General features: G+C 48.2%; 1 protein-coding gene across 1 annotated transcript in view; it reads left to right on the plus strand.

Annotated features, from left to right (window-relative positions):
• Positions 1–19,820, plus strand: part of Itpr2 (inositol 1,4,5-trisphosphate receptor type 2) — a 422,198-nt gene that overhangs the window by 383,234 nt on the left and 19,144 nt on the right. The window lies entirely within an intron of this gene.

Raw genomic sequence — 19,820 nt, forward strand, 5'->3', positions numbered from 1 at the left:
CAACCATCTACCTTTCTATCTTTCTATCTATCCACTATCTATCTGTCTGTCTGTCTATCATTTCACCCGTCAATCCATCCATCCATCCATCTTTTCGTCCATCTATCTGGGCATTGTCTTATTGAAAGTGTAGGTTGACACAGTGTTGATTTGCTTACCTGTCAGTAGCTATGTGTCTCCAGAAGATTGTGTGTAACTAGAGCTTTTATACCTTGGCATCTTCCCGACATTTTCATTCTTGACTTCTGATTATGACAGAATCTAGTATCTTGTCCATTTCCCCACATTTACCTTTCTCTCCTCTTCCTTTCCTATGTGTGGGGGAAAGGTAATGAATCCCCTTGGGGACTCTATCATGGCTTCGTTCATGCATTCTGGACAGTGTTTCTGGGAAACATTTCTCATCTGCTCATTGGGAGAAGAGCATCTGAGACTTGCGGATGTGACCTCATGGCTGTACTCTATCAAAGTTGAGTAAATTTAATAATTTTATATTTATTTGGCTCCTGTAAAGTTTTTTGTATGAAATATTTCTGAGAATACAATACAAAGAATGGTATATCCCTCTTCTGTAGAGCTCAGTTGTGGGGGAGCCGCCTACTGAAAGTGAGTGGTGTGCCATGTCTGCCCAGTCATGTGACGAGAACCTGTAAAGGCTGACGGCCACAGAGTGACATCCAATGTGGAAAGGTTGTTGGGAGTATCTGTGTGTCCTGGGGAGTAATACACAAGGCAGAACTTGTACGGTGGGGTTTGTCTGCTGAATCAGAGTGAGCTCTTGTAAGGAACAGCAGGAACAGCTGGGAATGAGTTGCTCAGACCCTCTGAGATGTAAGTTAAGTGTCATTGGCGTGCAAACACCTGACAGGTCTCGAAGGAAGAAAGGTGTGTGTGTGTGTGTGTGTGTGTGTGTGTGTGTGTGTGTGTGTGCACGCGCGTGTGTGCATGCCTGTATGCCTGTGGTGGGGGTTGTAGGCATGCATGCATCTGCATATGTGAAGCCAGAAGCTGACATCAGGTATCTATCTTGATCACTTTCCACCTTCTGTTTGCTCTGAGACAGTCACTCATCAGATCTAGATGTGGTGGTTTGAATGAGAGTGGACTCCCTAGGTCTGAATACTTGTTCTGCCTTTGGTGGAGCTGTTTGAGAAGGATTTGGAGGTGTGGCCTCGTTGGAGGAGGCATGTCACTGGGGGTGGACTTAGAGGTTTCAGAAGTCCCTGCTTCCATTCCTATTTAGCTCTCTGCCTTGTGCTTGTGGATCGATGTGTACATTCTCAGCTACTGCTCCAGCACCATGCCTGCCTGCCTGCTTCTATGCTCTCTACCATGATAGTCGTGGGCTCTAACCCTCTGGAACCATAAGTCAAATAAACTCATTCTTCTATAAGGCACCTTGGTCACAGTGCCTTCTTACAGCAACAGAAAATAATTACAACACTGGAGTTCACCATTTCAGCTAGACTGACTGGTCAGTGAGCTCCAAGGGTCCGTTGCCTCCATCACGCCCCTGCCCCAGCACTGGAGTTGCAGGCACACATGCTACCATGCCTGCCTTTTACATGGGTGCTAAGGATCCAAATGTAGTCCTTGTTCTTGCAGACAGCAAGCGCTTTGCCTGCTGAGCCATTACCTCGCACTGAAAGATTTGTTTTGCTCATGGTTCCCTGGGTTCAGTCCACAACCTCCTGGCTCTGTATTTGGGGTCCACCGCAAGACAAGGTATCATGACAGTAGGAAACTGTTCCCCTAATGGCCAACAGGAAGCAGAGTAGAACAGGCACCGGAAGGGGTGTGGACAAGATAGAAGCCCTAGGGACACACCTTCTCCCAGTGAGACCTCACCTTCCAGTAGTCCGATAAGACAGCAAGTCCACCAGTGGATTGACGCACTCAATGGGTCAGAGCCCCGGTGGTCTGATTGTCTCTAGAACGGCCCATATCGTCACAGCCACACCTGCTTGTGCCCCTCCTCTCTCGGGTGCTTACCCAGCCAATCAAACTGACAGCCGAGATTGGTCACACACTCAGGGCCTCCCAGTCACCCAGTTTCACTGCTGATAGTGGAACCACTTGTAGGAAGCTCTAAGAGGTGGCAGAAAAGCAGTTGGAATTTTGAGTAATGTACGCCGACATCTGAGTGTGCTTTCACTAGCCACAGAAATACACTGATGGTCACTGCCAAGAGAGCTGTGTGGCCTAGCATAGTATCAGGTGGTGGGGTGTGAGCTGCTGGGAAAAGGAAAATAGAGCCACACAGATATGTTTAACAGTGGGGGGGGGGGGCAGAGGAGGGGAGGAGGGCCAGACATCCCTGCACAAGAATCTAGGCATGCTGAGAAAGGTGGTATCCATGGGATAGGCCCTCTGTGTGGGAAAGAGACCAGAGTCTGAAGGGAGACTGGAAACAGAGCATGGTGAATTCTGGATAGTGCAGTGAATGGAACCTCAGCTCTGCTGTGGGCCTTAGGGATTGGACATCCCGGACTTAGTTCTTACTCTCACCTAAAATGGGGAAACTGCTGTGCTCTCCCCAACACACAGGAGTGTGTCTGCTCAGGGACCCGGCAGCACTGCCTGGCACAGTGCCCGGACATCGCTCTTGATTGTTGCTGTGTAGTCCAGGCTGTCCTGGAACTCTTGATCACCCCGCCTCCATCTTCCTAACGCTGGGAGTTTAGGGCTCTGCAGCCACCGTTCCTGGCAAGTGTGGGGGCTTCAATAGTTCTCACTCTGACAGCCACAGAGTGCGACGGAGGGTGACCATCAGAACTGACAAGCTAGCAAGGTGGGCAGAGGGAAGCAACGAGGCCAAGGGACAGCTGGGACCCTGCTGGGGGAACTGAAGGCAGACACACCACAGATAAATAAGTCAAGAAGGCAGAAGGCTCCGGGGGCTAGAAATGTCAGTGTCAGAATTGAGAGCCACAAGAAGCCATGAAGAAGAGGCAGGTGTGAGTTCTGGGCTCCATGAGGTGGAACTCTCTTCTACAGAGAAACTCCAGAGAAGACGGGCAGCCATCTTCAGCCTTGGCATTCCGAGCAGCATTTTATCAGGCGGTTCCTCTCGAGTGTCTAAGTGCCACAGCTCCCTTTTTGTGGCTCTGCCCCTGCCCCCTTATGTCAGAGCACTTTTCCAGAAGATTCCAGGAGAGATGAGAGCCCACAAGTTTAGGCCGATATGAAACGTCTCATTCTTGTCCGAGCTACATGACTCTAGGGAGCAAGCTTCTTCCCTGAATGTTCATAGACAGAAGAGGGAGAGACACATCAGCTCAGGTCTGACGCAAGTAAGACAGTTCATGTGGAAGACGGCTGAGTCTGGAAAACCGAAAGCCTGTCTGTTACACACCCGACTCAGAAACTTTGCTACTCCAGGCTTTCTGGGTTGCGGCCCTGTGATCCTGACCGCCCAACATGGTTTTCAGCACATACAATTCTACATTCAAACCACAGCAGGCTCACGGTGCTTCTTGGGGTTAGAATCAGAAAGCATGTTTGTGCTTCTGTGCCCGGCCAGTGACAGGAATCTAAAAGACTAATGAAAACTCGTTGGCCTTATTGCTTCCTAGCTCCAGAAACAAGCTTCTCAGTAACAGTGCATGGACGTTTGAGTCGGCGCAAAGTGGACGCTCCTGGGAGTCAGTTAGGGAAGGTGTAGCCCAAGGTTACATGTGCGCATTTTCTCCTGTCTAACAAGCCTATGTCTGTGCTCAGAGGATTGGTGTAATCACTGGGAGCGGAGAAGGAAAGGGAAAAGGATGGAGCATCCAGGAAAGTCAGGGAAGTGGAGCAGAACTCGGCGAACTGGGTGAACGTGGAGGAGTTCCTGACCTGTCCTGGTGACAGCCTTCGTGCACCGTGAGGCTGTTTGCTTCTTCTGTTACCCCAAGGATGACACAGAACAGAGATTGTTAGAGAAGGCATGCAGGGCTTTTAGCTACCCCCACCCCCCAACAACTGGGGGACATTCTCAGCACCTACTGTCATAGTGGAGTTGTATTAGGGGCTTTGGTGATATTTGCTACACATAAGAGGTGGTCCCTGTGTGTTCAGAGGACGGGTGTCTCCTGGTGCCCTTGTGGCACTGGCTGTCCCTGGGATCCCTTAGCTACCTGCTCTGTGACCATGGCTTTTAGGGGCCACCCTGGTAGCATATTACACATCTAGGCTTCTCTGTTCATTCAACTCTTAAGTAACAACTACTTCCCTATCTCTGCAGTGTTGGCCAAGACATTTTAATTTGTAATTTTTGGTAGCATAATAGTCTATTTTAACACATACACACAAACAAATTATAATTTTATTGAAGGCTTCAGCAGGGTATGTGGTGGCTCTTTGCTCTACTCACTACCTGGGCAGTTGATATCTGAAATAGGTATTAAAAGCAATTCAGTAGACATGGGTTATCCCCAACATGGCGGCAACTATGCTTAAAGTTTGATGCACACAGCTAAATATGAAGCCGTCGCTTCCTTTTAAGGAAGCGTAAATCAGTTACTGAAGGAAAAAGTGGAACAAGTGCACTAATGAATGAGTAATTTCCTTTGAACCCTCTGGTGGCTGGACATACTGCAGAGAACCACACACCAGCACAGACACCCGGGAGGCTGAACTCTGAACTTCTCATACTGCAGAGAACCACACACCAACACAGACACTCCGGGAGGCTGAACTCTGAACTTCTCATACTGCAGAGAACCACACACCAACACAGACACCCGGGAGGCTGAACTCTGAACTTCTCATACTGCAGAGAACCACACACCAACACAGACACTCCGGGAGGCTGAACTCTGAACTTCTCATACTGCAGAGAACCACACACCAACACAGACACCCGGGAGGCTGAACTCTGAACTTCTCATACTGCAGAGAACCACACACCAGCACAGACACCCGGGAGGCTGAACTCTGAACTTCTCATACTGCAGAGAACCACACACCAACACAGACACCCGGGAGGCTGAACTCTGAACTTCTCATACTGCAGAGAACCACACACCAACACAGACACTCCGGGAGGCTGAACTCTGAACTTCTCATACTGCAGAGAACCACACACCAACACAGACACCCGGGAGGCTGAACTCTGAACTTCTCATACTGCAGAGAACCACACACCAGCACAGACACCCGGGAGGCTGAACTCTGAACTTCTCATACTGCAGAGAACCACACACCAACACAGACACCCGGGAGGCTGAACTCTGAACTTCTCATCAGGAAGTCACTCTCTCCTTTCTTTAAAGCCAGAAGGTGGAGACACAGCACAGGAGGATGTCGCCCACACCGCCAGAGGGTGGCCTGTCCCGGGTCCGCTGCGGCCCAGCATCCCATCCCACACCCTTCTAAGAGAGGAGCATCTTAGCAGAGGAGCATGGAAGACAGTGGGTGGGGCTCTCTGTTGAACTCAGCCTCAGGAATAGTTCATGTTGGGGAGCTTCAGGCTTGTTAGTTTCTCACTGCTCTGATAAGATATCCACAGAGCAGAGAGAGCAAGAGAGAGAGGGCTGGCTTCAGCTCATGGTTCCGGGAAAGCAGCATTCACGGGCGACTTGTGGCAGTAGACATGTGAGGCCGCTTATGCACATCTTGGCAGATCAGGAAGCAGGGGAAGGTGAATGCAAGCACCTGGTCACCCTTTCTCTTTTTACTCAGTCTGGGACCTCCAGCCCCTGAGGAGGGGACTCTCACATTCAGGGTGGATCTTCCTTCCTCAGATAACTCTCTCTCTGGAAATGTCCTCCTAGGCATACCCAGAGTGTGTCTTCTAGGTCAAACTGAACATGAAGATGTACTATCACCTGTGGTATCGTCTCTCCCGTGAGACATAAAGAAAGCCAATCATTTACCATTAACTGCGGTAGCCACACAAGGAGCCAAAAGGACAAATGGCTTTCCACTTCCCTGTGTCGATCTCTGAGTCTGCACTTGAAATCGCTCTTGTTTAGTTAAACCATATTTGTGAGCAGTAACCGGCAAGGGCAGGGCATGTTTGGGTTCATGGAAGACATTGAATTATCTGAGATTTATGGGTAGCCTGCTTTCTCCAGTGCCGTTTTCCAACTGGATTTCTGCATTATTGTTATGTATTATAATTATGAAATTATATGTTCTGATTCCATTCTTTTTAATCTACACTGATTATGTAATTGGATCTAATGAAGCCAATTATGTAACTGCCTCATTTTTAACTAAAGCCTATTTTAAAGATTTGGGGGCTTAATAAGACACTTTTTACAATGTTTCCATGGCAAGCCAAGCCAAGGGGGTCTTTGCAATTCAGAACACTCACTCACGTCAGTGTGCACATATGGGCAGCCACCTCGTTCACTGCCCACATTTTAAGTGGAGATGTGTGGCTTCAGCTTCCAACGGAGCTGCTTAAATTCCTGCCTGGGCTACACTGCCCGTGCGGAAGTGACCCAGTGTATACTCATTCTTGTTTTTTTCTTCGCATTCCCGCGGAAAGCCCATGAATGGCTACCTTTTAACATGCATGTCCATCTCTATACGATCCCCTTTGGCTGTTGTTGTAAGACAGAAATTGAGTCTTTAGCAGTGTGACTTCCCCCCACTGTGTGGACCCACCACCTCAGACTCTGTTTTCAAATGCTATACGTGAGGGTGAAGGATTTGAGCTTCAGAGTGTCATGGTGGATGGAAGCAGGCTATGGGGGGAATAGGGCCAAGGGCAAGGTAGGGAAGGTAAGGGCTCTGAACTGCTCCAGGGTTCTGATTGGTCAGAAACAGCAGCTGCTGAGTCTGGGAAAGAAGCCCGTGGAAGTAGGGTAGTGGCACATACTATACCTTTGCTCTTGAATCTTCCATTGAGAAACTATGTCTGGTTGATTGATCAGAACACAGACCAGACGCCAGGTGAACTGAAGTAAATCCCCAGAGGCCTCCTACTGTCCCTGACTGTCCTAGGGCAGGCGTTCGCGGTGGGGAACACCTTCCTTTGAGTCAGGCTCAGAGGAAGAGGGAGAAGTGACATCTGTAGAGCTTGAGACAGTGGATAATTTGACAACGTGGTGTTTCGTGTGTTATTGTGGCGTACCCCTGATCCTGTCTCAAAAGTTAAACATGGTCTGCATGTAAGTAAAGCCCCCTTGAGGAACGGCAGTGCAGATTCGATAAAATAACTCATGCTAAAGATCTCACAGAGGCAGATGCCCTTGAGCCTTTCCCAAGGCTGCACAACAATCAAGAGGTCCCTGAGAGCTCTACCCCATTGTACATTCAAGGAGGCTGAAGCTTAGAAATGATGTGCCCAGTGCAGCATGGGGCGTCCAAGGGGTGTTGTGCCCATAATGCACCCCCACACGGGAACAGCCAGCACCTCCTGTAGGACCTCTGTAGGACAGAGAAGCCCTGCTTCCCCTGCGAGCAAGTCAGCCCAACTGTCCCCGGCAGCACACGTGGCCCGGCACAGAGAGGAGCAATTTTAAGAATTCAGTCCACAGGGCAGGGAGTAGAGCTGGCTGAGAGACAGGAAGTCAGATGACAGTCCTGCAGTGGCAGGGAAGCCTGAGAGGAATTCTAATAGGAAGAGCTGTCTGCTGAGGGAGGGCTCCCGGCAAGGGCAGAAACATCATGACTGCAGTCGTGACGGCGCAGGCTGTCTCTGTCCCTTTGACAAGGGTTTTCTGGGTGGCACTCTGCACCGGACCGTGACAAACACAAGAATCAAACACTTGTACCCTCCCACAATGTAGTCTACAGATTCACAGTCTGACAAGGGGTAGGGCAGACTTGCCAACAGGCAGAGAGAACTTAGAACAAATCACGTGAGTCTCTGCTCCCCCAGGATGCAGCTCCTCCTGGACCTCCCACACAGACTGGCCCCAGCCTTTAAAGGTTCACTTCACCTACCTATTGTCATAGCCGGCTACACTTCAGCAATCTGACCTTTCTGGGTTTGTTTCTTTGTTTAGAGAACACCCTGCTGCCACTTGGCCGGAGCCTTGGCACTTGTGTGCAGTCAAGGCCTTCACAGTCCCCAGCAGTGCCTGCCACCATCCTCCATCCCACTGTCCCTCTCCTGTTGGCCTTACTGCCTCTGGCTCTCCTCCCCATTACACACCCGTCTCTCTCTTTCAGGTTTTGAGACAGGGGCTTAACTCTAGCACAGGCTGCTCCCAAGCTTCTAACCCTTGCATTCCAGGGTTGCAGGTTAAGCCTCTGGAACAGGCTCCATGCTTTAGCATGTCTGCTAAGCTGTGTATTACTGCACTTACTGGCATCTTTATTCTTCACTGTTACAGCACACCCCACTAGCGCCTTTACACGGGTGCCTCTGTGCTCTGGTGTGTTCCTAGTCCAGAATCAGAGCTTGGTGCACTGCAGGTGCTTGCAGAGATTGAGCAAAACAAGCAGGATGGAGTAGAGAGGGCAAAGCGGTGACGTCTGCACTGGAGACAGCTCACAGAAGTGACTGAGAGTGAAGCTGAGCCTTCAAAAAAAATGAGGAATTTGACGGAAGGGACAGAGGGGAATGTGGTCCAGGCAGGATGTGTACTGGGAGGGAGGGAGGAAGGAAGGACTCCAAAGTGTGCTAAGCTTGCAGCGTTGCACACTATCCTATTAGTTTGCTTATTGGCACCTGTCATATGAAAATGAGACTCATTCAAGGTGTTCCGTGAATAAGGACTTGAAGCAGAGTCCAAACTACCATCCTCCCAAGGCCAGGGACTGTGACTTAACTCAGGCAAAACGTACTAAGGTCAAATACACATGAATCAAATATAGGGGTTGAAGTCAGAAGACAGGACAGCCCTTTGTGGGGGAGCATCTGATTCTCCTGTTTCCAGGAATAAAGAGTCTTAGTGTCTGACTTAGAGCTGTGGAAATACCATCCAGAATGCCTTGACAATATTCTTTCAACAAACACAGGTGAGCACTTGCTGTGTTCCAGGCTGGATCCAGTGACTCAGGACAGAAACCAATGCTTCTGTTTCTCCAGAAACTGAACTCAAAGGAGAGAGGGAGACAGGAAGTAAATTAAAAAAACAAAAAAAGCAGTGACGGCCCCACACCAGGCAACACGCAGTGAGGGTGGGAGCTGGAAGAGACTCTGACTGGTGGGGCTGGGGAAAGGGTGAAGATGAGGCCGGAAGCTCACAGAGGGATTTGTGAGCTGCGAGTCTTTATCTACCTTGAAAGCTAAGAGACGCCCTTCAGAGAGTGTGAACCAGAGGCATGCTTGAGATGTGCATTTGAGAAAGCACAGTCTGGGGCAGCAAGATGTGTAGAGGTGCCTGCTGCCAAATCTGAAGACCCGAGTTCAATTCCCCAGACCCACACCGTGGAAGAGGAATACTGACTCTTGCAATTTGTCCTCTGACCTGTGTGTGCATGTACATGTGCACACACACGTGTTCTCTCTCTCTCTCTCTCTCTCTCTCTCTCTCTCTCTCTCTCTCTCTCTCACACACACACACACACACACACACACACACACACAGAGTGGGGATACAAGAGCAGGAGAGAGGGGGAGAGAGAGAGAGAGAATAAATGCAATTTTGAAAGAAAACATATCTGTGACCTGTAAGAAATGACAATACATCTTGGAAATAAAAAAATAATAATCTGGAATGGTTCATTTTCCCAAAAGCAAGACTAGGAGCACACATTGAAGGAACGGGCATGGTAATAAAGAGTTAAACGGCCTTGACCACCGTGGAGTGTCTTTAGTTTTCTAGCATGGGTAGTTGTGGGTGTTGAACAAGAGAGGGACAAAGCTTCAGGGCCAGTGGTGGGGAGACGGGGATCACCTCAGGCTGGTGGTGGGGACATGGGATCACCTTAGGCTGTTAGTGGGGAGACAGGATCACCTCAGGCTGGTGGTAAGGACATGGGATCACCTCAGGCTGACTTCCTGTCTGAGGACACAGGGCCTAAAGAGAAACAGGGAACATGAGTCTGGGGTGCAAACAAGAACTCTGAAATGACCTTTTATGGTTTGTATAGGAAACGTCCCTCTTGGGCTCATAAATATGGACACTTGGTTCTGCCACTCGCAAAGCTGTTTGGGAATGTCACACAATCCTCTAGGAGCAAGCCTAAGTGGGTCCCTGGGGCCTTGAGGTTCTTAGCCCAGGACAACTATTTGTCTGCTCTCTGCTTCCTAATCCTCTAGATGTGATGCGTCCCAGGCAGATGGCACTGCTGCCATGCCCCTGCCTCCACCATGAAACTGTGCTACAGTAAATCCTTCTTGCCAGACATTTGACCACAGCTACTGGGAGAATATAATGTGTGTGCTATCCACAAAGAGAACATTTTAGCCTTTTTTTCTTCAGTAGGATTTCCAAGAAGTGTGAATGGTGCCTGCTATGTAGTAAGTACAGCAAAGGCTCCTTAGCCAAGAGAGATGGCTCAGCAGTTAAGAACACTTGCTGCTTTTGCAGAGGACCCAGGTTCTATTCCCAGCACCCCATGGGGGCTCACACAGTGGCTCATAACATCAGTTTCATGGAATCCAGGGCCCTCTTCTGGCCTCTGTGAACATCAGGTACATATTCAGTTAACATATATATGTGTAGGCAAGCGCTGATATGAGTAAAATAAAGATAAGTAATAAATAAACCAAGAACATTCATTAACTGAGGATAGCCATATGGCACTCGGTGTACCCGGTGATGGAAGTCACAGGTGTGACAAGGCTCCCTTGGAGACTGTGTGGCGTGAGTGAAGAAGGGGACACTAGCCCTTCAGAGGGACACCAGGTGACAGCCAGTTGAATCTGATTGTGCTGTAGCTGCTTTACCAAATGTAGAACTAGAGAGGAGGAAACTTTCTCTAAAAAGAGTTTGACTTTTCATCAGCCAGTGAACCTTGACATGGTCTGACTGGTCATTGTGAACCAAGTGACCCAAGATAATAAGGATTTCTGTGGAATTAAGTGCAACCCCGGATGTTTAGAGCAAACGACCTGGATCTGTTGAGCACACAGGCCCTCGGTCGTTTATTTCCAGCTTACAGAGGGATGCTCACATCTCTCGTTCTCATCGCCCCAGCGAAAAGCTTTCTCCCTGCTGTGCCAAAGAAAATTCTCATTTCCCAGTTCTGGTCATTACTGTAAGGTCTTGTTGAATTCTCGGTTGGCTTTCTGCAATAATAATATCCACATTGTTAGGACTGATACGTTTTACTCAGAAACGCTGGCTTTCTTCCAGAGAGTAACAGATGCCGTCAAAATGTGAGCTGTGGGAATGAAAACGATGTACGGGAAAGCCACGGGACCCTCACTAATGGCTTCTAATAGGCCTGACCGGCCCGAGCCACATTACAGGCAATTAGTTAAGACGGCAGTAACTCTGAAAACACCGCTGGCACTGGGGAAGGTTATCGGGCAAGCTCATTTCCGTAGGGCTTTTGTACTAATTATATCTTTTTAAAAATCTTGGAAAAATAAATGCTGAATTTTACAGAAGTGAGTCCGCATCTGTCAGGTCAGAGACCAGCCATGTAATATCACACTGGCGGGCTCGGATGCTTTCTGAGGTTTAGAGATGAAGGCGTAGTAAAATAATAGAGTCTAGGGTCTCGAGATAAGTGGCCTCAGCTTTCTGGGTCTGTGTCCTGCCCTCTAAACGATGACTCTCCTCTTTGCTGAGATCCTGTGTGGATTTACACGCATCCCCGAGCCAGCTGAGGTGAGGGATTCGTGCATGTTGAACAAGTGCTTCACCATTCCACTACTGCTGAAAAATTTGGTTTAATTCAAACAATACAGCTGGATTTAAATATTACTTTGCATATACAAAGTAGTCTTAAGCCTTTTAAAGTTCACGCACTCTGCTCCGAGGAACATACTTTTTAGGTAGGCAATGCTCAGCCTCCCTGTGTTTATTAGATATGGAACCTGCGTCTTTGCTGATCTATCCCTTGCAATAGGTCAGAGCTGACAAAGGGGGGACTTGTCATAAAAATTCACATTTATAACAAAAGGACCCCCAAACACCAGAGTTTCTACATGATATAATGGTGAATATGGCCACCAGGGAAAAGTCTGGCCCGAGAAATCTCTGTATGCTACTGTCTGATCCAAACTCAGGTTCTTACAGCACATGAGCCTTTGTTAAGCTGAAAGCCAGGAACTCCGTAAAATCTGTATTTTCAGGAACTCTGGGTCCACCCGAGTTTTCATGGTTTTAGAACAGTTATTACCACAGTGGCATGAAACAGTCTGGGGTAACCAGGGAGGACACGGGGACAGGTGTACCCCGAAAGAGAGTGGAGACCTTGACGCTGAAGCCATGCAGGAAGGAATTCTGTTGGCTGACATCTTTATCTTGAGGGTGGAGGAACCATCCTTGTTTTCTCTCTGTGATGGGAGCACCTGGAGAATATTTAACCAATTCTCCAGGCAATACCCTCAAGGCTCCGTAAGGCAGCCATCTTTGCCAGGTCTTCCAACATTTGCAAAAGTTCAGCACACATGTTTGCTTTAGAAATCGCATTCTGACTCTTGGGGTCCCCCTATGCATTGAGTTTTACTGTGGCTATGAACTCCAAAGGGAGTTTCAAAGTGTTTGTGGCATTCTGTGCCACTATGGGAGTATTGATGAGCACTAAAGTATGCCTGAAACAAATAATTCGAAATCCTCTAGTTCTCAAAAACCCCAATCATAACCCAGAAATATCTCAGGAATCACTGAGTCTAGAGGTAGTTTCACTGCAAAGGAATGATCACCGGGGTTTTCCTTTGGCTGCCTTAGATGTGCCAAGCTGTGCTCTAAAGGTCACAGGTCACGCTGACTGACACTCAGTAGGCCTGCAACTGTGAGAAAAGATGAATTCCGAGGACTCGGATGGGAATCTAGGTGATTTCCAGGGGCTATGCTGGCTTGGGTCTAGAATTCTGGTAACTCTAATAAGTGACCTGTATCTTTATATCTACTCTCGAAAGTCAACGCTTATTTTATATGATGAGCAGAAGGCAACTATAACAGAGTCTGGAGTGGTTAAAGTCTGACTGCTCCATCACTGTGGGGTGGAGTCGGGTGGGGTGGGACATGACCCGAATCTGGAGTCTGACTGTGCAGCCGTTCTGGTCTCTTGCACACAGAAGCAAACTGAACAGGGACAGGCCCTGTGTTCCTCTCAAAACCTTGGGCCAAGCCAGCGTAATTCTAGTGGGATGGGAGAACTGGGGTGTGTCTCAGCTCCTAGAATCTATGCTGCATAGCCTGGGAAAGTCCCCACCCCGAGCCAAGTGCCTGTCCTCTGTGGAAGGACAGAAAACAAAATATACGGTCAACAGGCGTAGAGGGAGGTAGCTCATTTCACTCACTGGGGAGAGTAGTGACCACTCAACTCTATTTCTAACTTAGAACTCGTTTGATCCCAGGAACCAGGTATGAAACTGAAATCTAGACCTGAAAAGGTATAGGTGCAGGGAAGCTGGGTGTGAGGGGCAGAATGGCACAGGGGTCCAACAGTCTGAACTTCCAGAGCCCTGGGGACACTCCTTAACCCCTGGGTCTCCATTCCTTCATCAAAAAAAAAAAAAGGATAAAAGTCCCTACCTATATAATAGGAGGATTAAGCAAGTTTGCTTTTTTTTATTATCCGATGTGTAATGCACGTGGTAGTAAAAATTAAAATAGTTATGAATATTCAACAGTCAGAATGGTCAAAACTACAATTCTAGGCAGATGTGAAAGCCAGGTATTATAAGATGGTGAGTCAACACTGAGGAAAAGCAGAGGGACCTCTCACTAGAAGGTTCTGCTCACTTGATAGTCCTAAGATGTCAGCTCCGCTCACTCCACAGGGAGTCACAGTTCTGGTCAGGGTTAGCTTACCAGCCATGGCCTGCATGTAATAAAGGCAGGAGGAGTAGAACGGAAACCATTCAGGTTTGGGTGGACAGTGCACCCTGACACCCTCTCTCTCTGCTTCCTGTGGAGGAGTGCTCACCTGAGCAGGGAGAGGATCTGTTTATGCCATCAGTATAGAAAGACAGGTCACACTAGACAAGGACGGTGTGGTATGAACAGTGGCAGAAACGTGACTGACAGGTAAGTGTGGCTTCTCTATCTGGTGAACTGCTCTGATTGTACAGTGTTAATCAGTTTTCAGTTACCATAGGGGCTAAAAATCCCTGAAATAAATTGGTTGGGCTTCTGTTTCAGAACCATGAACTCTTGGCAGCTGGTCCCTAGCACACTGTGCCTGAGTTGGTGGCGACCATCATGGGAGAGTATGTGCTATAACAAAGCCATTCACACTGTGGCCCTTGGGCGTGAGAAGGGAAAGGGGAGGATCTCTGTGTTCGCATCAGGAATGTGCCTCAGTTTACTTCCTTCTTCCAGGCCCTGCATTGCCGCTTCACGGTCTCCCCACCAGCTGCACACTAAGCCTCCAACGCAGGAGCCTTTTAGAGCATAGAGCAGGCTCTCCTAAGCAAGCATGTCCCCGGTTAGTCTTTTTGCAATTTAGTTTGTCTCCATTGCCAATTTTCCTTCTCTTCATATAACTTCTTTGTCCCCTGTATCCCCTACCTACATTTCATGAGGTTTCTTTTCTCTGATTTCATGTTTCAAGCAAACCTGCCTCATGAAATAGAATCCTTTCCTATCTTCATCTGTGCCTCGTTCTCGGTGCACGGTGGGTGAGATGTAATAAAAGCTGAGATCAAATCATCTTTAATAAAGAAAATACAGAGTATGGAGAGCGCAGGTGAACTGAGGAGAAAGAAATCAATCAGGCTGGAGAATCCGAGTGCACAGTGCTCCTTTCACAAAGCCCCGTATTGAACAAGCTAGCAGAGGAGACGGTTAAGGTGGACGCGGTGAAGGGAGAGCCACTTGGTTCGGTTTAAACAACGCTGGTGCATTTTCCCCATCGCTCCGTCATCCCCCGCTTCCAACAGTCTTTGATAGAGAATTTCACACAGCTTATTTGAGGACTTTAAAGATGATCCAAGTCTACATCCAAGAATGTAAGTTGGGCGAATCCATCTCTATAATAGAGCTCACTGTCACCATGCAGGAAGATTCAGTGAACCAACAATGGTTTTTATCAGTTGAGAACTTGTGGGAAGTCGAGGTTTTGAATTATCCTCAAAAATCCAAAGTTCATGCATCATCATTTTGGGGCAATCCAAATTCAGGGGAGATTCATTAAGCCTGTTGCAAATGGCATTAGGGGGGCTTTTGGTAGAGCTCAGTATCCATCTGGTGTTTTCTTCTGCTCCCTGAGGAAGTCACAGTGCCAGCTTACAGAACTGGGAAGGCTTCCTTCCAGGCTGGTTGGGGAGTTTTGTCTTCTCATGGCTGTTGGAGCATTAGCATCAGATCTAGGGATGTCCTCTCCTGGCTGGTGTTCTTGTAGTTTCTCTAAAGGGAACATCCTTGTGCCGGTCAAAGGCCCCATTTCATCCTGTGATAGACACACCTGTGGAGGTCTGCAGCTGCAATAGACACACCTGTGGAGGTCTGCAGCTGCGATAGACACACCTGTGGAGGTCTGCAGCTGCGATAGACACACCTGTGGAGGTCTACAGTTGCGATAGACACACCTGTGGAGGTCTACAGCTGTGGTAGACGCACCTGTGGAGGTCTACAGCTGTGGCAGACACACCTGTGGAGGTCTGCAGCTGTGACAGACACACCTGTGGAGGTCTGCAGCTGCGATAGACACACCTGTGGAGGTCTACAGCTGTGGTAGACACACCTGTGGAGGTCTGCAGCTGCGATAGACACACCTGTGGAGGTCTGCAGCTGCGATAGACACACCTGTGGAGGTCTACAGTTGCGATAGACACACCTGTGGAGGTCTACAGCTGTGGTAGACACACCTGTGGAGGTCTATAGCTGTGATAGACACACCTGTGGAGGTCTGCAGCTGTGATAGACACACCTGTGGAGGTCTACAGCATGGGCGGGTGGAACAATAGTCTCCCCAGAACTGACTTTCTAGGCCTAGGGATGTGAATCAGTGGTAATGTGCCTGCCTAACGTGGGTGGGGCCCGGTCTGGTGCCTGGAACCTCAAACAGCTAAGATGTTTTCTTTTTAGTCTCCTAGTCTTACATCCTAGACGAGCAGTGGAGCGGAAGGTGGTGGCTAGTTTTCATGTTAACCCATATAGGAAGAGAGGTTTGTTCTGAAGACAGAGTTTACAGAGAGGTGCAGCTGGGTGATCTCACTGAAAACATCCTGCTAACAAAAACCCTCAGCAACACTGAAGGAACCAAGTTCTGCAAAAATGGATAACTATGAATATATCAAACTAAAACTGAGGAAGGGAACCAATGGCGAAAGCTTTGTTGAAGACAGTCCCGTGAGCATGGAATTGTAGTTAAACTCACCCGTTCATTACATTTGGTTTGGCTGATTTTCTTACGTCTCCTTCCAGTTGATGCAATTAGGCATTAATCTAGCAGAAACTGCATTTTCTGTATCACATGGGAAGTGCTTTTTAAGTCCTCAGAGGGAACAAGAGGAGTGGACCACACTGCTTCATAAGGTGGTGGGAAAACAAGAATGTTGTTCCATAACCACCCACAACACGCAGGCAGTAAGAAGCGGATGTTTATCCGGTAATTACGCAAAGTGGATTTCTCGTCTGGAGATTTATAAAAAGATGTCCTATACCCTGTTTTTATGATCACGTTTAAAGTCGTTTATAGTTTCCATGGTGAATATGACAGTGAACAAGAGTACTGTTTAATTACAAACCATCCACACCAGGCATGGTTTCTAGACCGGCACCCTTGTGGGACTGCTGAGTGCTCCCCATTGTGTGCCCCTGGTTTGTGGTCACAGCCACCTCATCTTGCATTATCTCAGCTGGGTAGAAGAGCTGGTAACAGCATTCCTCTGAACCTTGAGAATGGTGGGGTTGCCTTTGCTGATAGCATCTGGGCCTCTAAGCAGTAGACAGTTTTATCCAGTGTGGTTTCCACAGCCAATCATGGGGGAGCCAGGGTGATGGCTGAGTCAACAGGGGGCTTACTTTGCAAGCAAGAGGACCTGCGTGTGATTCCCAGCACCTACATGGTAAAAAGCCATGCATGGTGGCACACGTGTACAATCCCAGCATTGGGGAAGCAGAAAGCAGCAGGTCCCTGTGGCTTGCTGCAGCCAGCCTCGCTCACCCATTGAGCTCTAGGCCAATGAGAGACCCTGTCTTAAAACCAAAAAGCCAAGGTAGATGGTACATGAGGAATGATGGCTAAAGTTGATCTCTGGTTAATGCACACACCTACCTGCTCTCACCTCTACACACATGAGCATGCACACACACAAGGTCAATATTTATTACATCTTAATTTCTAGAATAAACATATATTAACTGAGGTTTCTGTACTGCCTAGACCCACAGCCATTCTGTCCCAAAGAAACACACAGAGGTCTACATTAATCATAAACTGGTTGGCCTAGTATCTCAGACTTTTCTTATTAACTAATTTTTACATCTTAAATTAGCCCATTATTCTTGTCTATGTAGGCTTGGTACCTTAATCAGTGAGGCATTCTCATCTTGCTTCCTCTGTGTCGACTGCAGACTGAGCTTTCCTCTTTCCAGAATTCTTCTGTTCTCGTCACCCCACCTCTACTTCCTGCCTGGCTACTGGCCAATCAGCATTTTATTAAAATACAAGTGATAAATCTTTACAAAGTACAAGATCATTGTCCCACAGCAAACATATGTGTGGTGGTTTGAATGAGAATGGCACCATAGGCTCATATGCTTGAATACTTGGTCCCCAACTGGTGGAACTGTTTGGGAAGGATTAGAATGTGTGACCTTAATGGAGGAGGTGTGTCAGGTGGGCTTTGAGGTTTCAAAAAGGTGATCTATTCCCAGTATTCTCTCTGCCTCTGGCTTTCCAATCTAATGTGAGCTCTTAAGATATTCATTCCTGCCCCCGTGACTTCCCTATGGTATCTTGGTCTCTAACCCTCGGAGACTGCAAGCCCACTAAATGCTCTCTTTTATAAGCTGCCTTAGTACAATAATGGAAACTAATAAAACACATATCAAAATTTTTATTTTAAGACATAAAACATTATAAATTTACATATGTGGCAACAAACAAGCCTGAGCAGTTTCACATGTTTGCTTGACACATGTGTGCTTAACAAACATTTCCCAGCATCATGAGTTTGAGGAAGCAATATGCCATAGAAGAAAAATTCAGATTTCAGAGACAGAGAGACATCTCAGTGTTTAAAACCCTTGCTACCCAAACAAGGAGAACCTGAGTTCAGATCCCCAGAGCGCATGTAAACGCCATGTGGTCATGGTGGCCCAGGCGGGGGTGGGGGCAGGGCATGCAGGCTGGGAAGGAGAACCAGATCAGTGAGAGACCCTGCCTCAAAGAGTAAGGCAGAGGAACAATAGGGGTGGATCCCTAACATCAGCCTTGGGTCTCCACATACATGTGTGTCACACATACACATATCATACAGGTACACGTCATACACATGCATACATAGAGAGAAGAAAGAATGAGAAGTATAAGTGAAAAATTCAGTTTCTGAAAATTAAAGATTTGTCTTATCAAAGCTTCAGGAAGCGGTCCTTAAGTCCCGGCCTGTGTTAGGGATGTTCTCTGTTCTCCTGCTGGAGTAAAACTACTGTCAGCTGCTACACTCGGGCGGTCAGGCCTGTCCGTGCTCCATTCTCTGCTGCGCCATTGTTCGGGGTTCTTCTACCTGACGTGGAGGTGGTTTGACTGGCTTTGGGAGAACCCTGAAATAAAGCTATGGCACACACTTGTATTCATACTGCCAGGGTGAATCAATGTGCCTCGGCTACCCATGCATGTTCCCCGCTGGTGATTCCAAATGAGACCAGATAGCTGCAGTAGGACGCCGCCTTGCTAGAAATAGAACACGGTGACGGTGATGCTCAGGAGCCACCCAGGGAGGCTGCCACACAAAGCAGCAAATGGTCTCCCTGGAGCAGCGCCATGCCACAGGCTCTCAGGTGACAGAGTACAGAAGGCGTGCCAGCCTTTGCCAGCTCTCATCCTAGGTGCCATCGGACACGCAGAGTGTATTGGATAGGGATCCCCTTGCCAGACTTGGAAGGCAGCCTGTCCAGACGCCGGAATGTCCCTGATTCAGCGTGGCGAATGATCACTTCTAGCTGGAGCACAGACAGCCACTGTGGTTTTTTTCCCCTGTGGGGCCAGGATACAGTCAGAAAGTTGCTTAATGAGCAGAGGCTGGGAGCAGGGGAGCTTGCTGGCTGTGTGACCTGCATGTTTAGTGGACCAGACAGATAAGTTGCGTGACCTCGCCATTCAGTACAGGCTACCTCTAACATGTCGATGAGGCCAGGAGGCTGTGCATCCTGGCTATACAACATACACTGAGACCGCAGGAAACTATGGAACCTGCCTGGGTGTTGTGAAATCTAGTTCATCCGTCACTCATTACCAACCACGTGCCAGCGTTGTGTTCGGCACCTGCCCTGGAACAACCGTAAATAAGATTCCTGCCATGCTGTAGCATCACAACACGCGGGGGTCCTATAGAACAGGCTGTGAGTAACATGAGAGGCTTACATTGCATGCGATGTCAGTTGTGTGTGCCCCATAAAACTGCTCTTGGCAGGAAAATGGAAATCTAAGATCTTTCTCATTTTACTCCTTAATCTGATGGTGTCCATCAAAATGATTTGCTTCACTTTCGGCACTGGCCTTATTAAAATGTTGCACATACATGCAGTTTATATTGCAGGGAAATCTTCCTTTCAGTGTGCCTAATGGATTAGTTAACCAATGAGGGCCATAATGAGCTGCTGGTGGGTCTGTGGTGGAGCCCTTGCCTGGTGTGTAGGAAACCC

The sequence above is a fragment of the Myodes glareolus genome, chromosome 3 (assembly GCF_982192425.1).
Source record: "Myodes glareolus chromosome 3, mMyoGla1.1, whole genome shotgun sequence".
Lineage (NCBI taxonomy): Eukaryota > Metazoa > Chordata > Mammalia > Rodentia > Cricetidae > Myodes > Myodes glareolus.